General features: G+C 37.8%; 1 non-coding gene across 1 annotated transcript; it reads left to right on the forward strand.

Annotated features, from left to right (window-relative positions):
* The first annotated feature begins 416 nt into the window (after positions 1-416).
* LOC145561052 (small nucleolar RNA R71) lies at positions 417-523 on the forward strand. Its single transcript, XR_014093635.1, has one exon. It is a non-coding gene; the product is annotated as a small nucleolar RNA R71 (small nucleolar RNA).
* The last annotated feature ends 2,591 nt before the right edge of the window (positions 524-3,114 follow it).

A 3,114-nucleotide genomic window follows, 5' to 3' on the forward strand; every position in this document is an offset into this window, starting at 1 on the left:
GTGTTGGAGTATGGGTTATTCTGCCTATAAGCTTGGAAGGCATTAACTTGCTCCACGGAACTCCTGCAATCCTGCTCCCAATGACCTACAATACCACAATTTTCACAGAAAGCCTCATTAGAATTATTATTAATTGCAGAAACATTAGCTACATTAGCAGTGCTCAGATTATTTAGTTTTTGGCAAATAGAGGTTAGTTGAGCTTGCAAAAAGGATACAGAGTCCCACTATGTTTCCCTTTGTTAGCAAATCCTCTGGGATTCCCATATTGGGAATTGTGTATCGCCATATCTTCAATAACCTGACCTGCATCATCAACATTAAGATTCATAAATCTCCCACTAGCTGCAGAGTCTAAAATTATTCTAGAAGAATTTCCAATGCCGTTATAGGCTTGGATTAACTGCCATTGTGCTAAATTATGGTGAGGGCATTCTCTTTGTAAGTCCTTGAACCTCTCCCAAGACTCATATAAAAACTCATCGGCTTCTTGGGCAAAGTTCTGAATCGCACTTCGTAGTACTGCTGTTCTCTCTGCAGGATAATACTTGTTATAAAAATTCAAAACAAGAGTTTCCCAGTCAGTTATACCAAGTGTAGTTCTATTTAAGCCATTAAACCACTATTTAGCTTTTCCAGTTAAAGAGAAGGGAAAGAGAATCTCCCTGATTTGGTCTTGAGTGACCCCGGCTTGCCTTATGGTGTTGCAATATTGACAATAGTCGGCAATGTGAAGATTCGGGTCTTCACCCTTGGCTCCACTGAATTGCTTCCTCTCTATCATCGTTATAAATTGGGGTTTGATTTCGAATTGAACCCCATCAAGAGCCGGAGTAGGGGTGAGATGTGGAAAATCCGTAAGCTTTGGTTGTGAATAATCACTAAGCTTCTTTAGAGCCGCCATCTCTGATTCTGTGTCTGATGATGCCTCTAAATCGCTAGAATCAGTTGGAGGATCGCGGTGATTATTGTTAGTATCACCAGAATCCGCCAGGATTTGCTTGTAGAAGTTTTTCTGTCTATGGAAGGAACGTTCGATCTCAGGATCGAATGGGATGTAACCTGATCCGGAACACCTGGGCATAAACAAAAACTAGAAGCAAATATGAGATTTGTCTCAGAGAACTGACGCTCTCTGAGACAAAAGAGGAATAATCTAGACTACAAAAACAATCAGAAATAAAAATAAAACCGTTTCCCCGGCAACGGCGCCAAATTTTGACAGGGTAAAGTCGTATCCCCTAATAAAAAATAATTACCCAAATCACTAACTAAGGTAGATAGGGAAGTAGGGTCGATCTCCACAGGGAAACAAGTCTTTTTATTCCTAATTAATTATTATAATCTAAATTATTTAAGTAACCAATATTTATAATTAAGCAAGAAACTAAACTACAAAGAATAAGAGTAGGGAGAAAACAATATATGAAAGGATCTAGGGCATAGGTTCACCAATAAATAATACTCCAGGGTAAAACAGGGTAATCAATCATTGACAAGGCATAGATAACATGATTAACAGGCTCTCGCAATTTATTAATCAACATAGATCTAACAGGCTCTCGCAATTTACTAGATCTAAGTTCTTATTGAAAATAGCCTTTAATATCAAATTAACATCTGCTCGATTCATCAATTTAATATTGCTAAACTTTTACAAGCCGCAATTGTAAAACATTAAAACAATCCAATAAGAAATTATCATGCAATACCAATAATCAATAATAGTCAATCATCTATGCATCAATTAACCAGATTGTAAAGGGCTCTCGCTACGTATTACAATCACACAATTAATTTACCGGTATTAAATCTCATCTCTCGAATCTTGACTTAACCATTTATAAATTAACTTGCATGCCTATTGAAACTAGACCTAAACATTAATTCTCATCTCTCGATTCTTGAATCAATATTGTCAAACTCATGCATAAAAGATAGGCCTAATCTAGTCACAGAGCATTAAATCAATCAATAGGAAATTAATCTAGCATTGATAATCAACAACAATAATTTACCCTTTCATATTATTTATGGATCCCCATAAACCCTAGAAATTAAACTACTCACACATAATAAAAACTAAACTAATCAAAGTAATAAAATAAATCATGATGAAAGGAATAAAATAAATAAGATTAAAGGAAGAGAAATCGTTACCAAAATAATCTGGAATTAATCAAAGAATTAAGAACAAAAGTTTAGAGAGAGATTAAGAGAGAGAAAATCTAAGAGAAAAGATAATAAGTGAATTAATCCTCCACAAAACGTACTTAAAAAACAAAACTAAAACAACTCCTAATTAGAAACTAATTGCTCGACAAAAGAGCCTTTCCAGAAACACGCGCCCGATCGGGCTAGAGGCTGCCTGATCGGGCGCGCCTTTTTTCTCGCACTGCTCTTCTCACTGCACCGCCCGATCGTGCTAAGCCTCACACGATCGGGCGTGCCTTGGCTTGCTGCGCATCTTGCCCTTGCGTGCATCCGCCCGATCGGGCGTATGCTTACCCGATCGGGCCGGTCTTCTCCTTCGAGGCTTGGACTTCAATTGGGCTAGATTTCTCGGCCCAATCCATATTTCCTCTCGGGTCTCGAATACATGGTCCAAATACCTCGTGATCCAAATCACCGAGCCCTTAGTCACCGGCTTGATGGCTCTAGCCGGCCTTGGGCTCCAAAAGTGGTCGTGTTTCTCCAATGCTCGTAGTTGCTTCATAAAAATCCCGGGAAAATGCTCCAAAGGTGCAATTCCCTGTAAAACTCAACCAAAACTACGAAAACACTAGAAAACACATATTAGTAATAAAAGTGGCCCTAAAGAGCCAAAAACACTACTAATTATGACCAAGGGACGGGGGTAAAATACTATATAAAATAGACATATCAGTAACCATTAATTTTAAAATGATATCTAACAACTGTACTCGATAAGAAATTATTGGATTAGGTACCTGAACCATTATGGTTATGGGATTGGGTACCCTAATTTTTGTATTTTTTACGGTTCGGATTTTCGGGTTTTCGATTTTTGGATAATTTTGCTCGACCCTAGCTTAGATAGATTTAGGAAATTGATCTGGGCTAAATCGTCCAAAAATCTTATAGGCATGGATG

Source organism: Chenopodium album, chromosome 9 (genome assembly GCF_948465745.1).
Source record: "Chenopodium album chromosome 9, dcCheAlbu1.1, whole genome shotgun sequence".
In the NCBI taxonomy this organism is placed as follows: Eukaryota; Viridiplantae; Streptophyta; class Magnoliopsida; order Caryophyllales; family Amaranthaceae; genus Chenopodium; species Chenopodium album.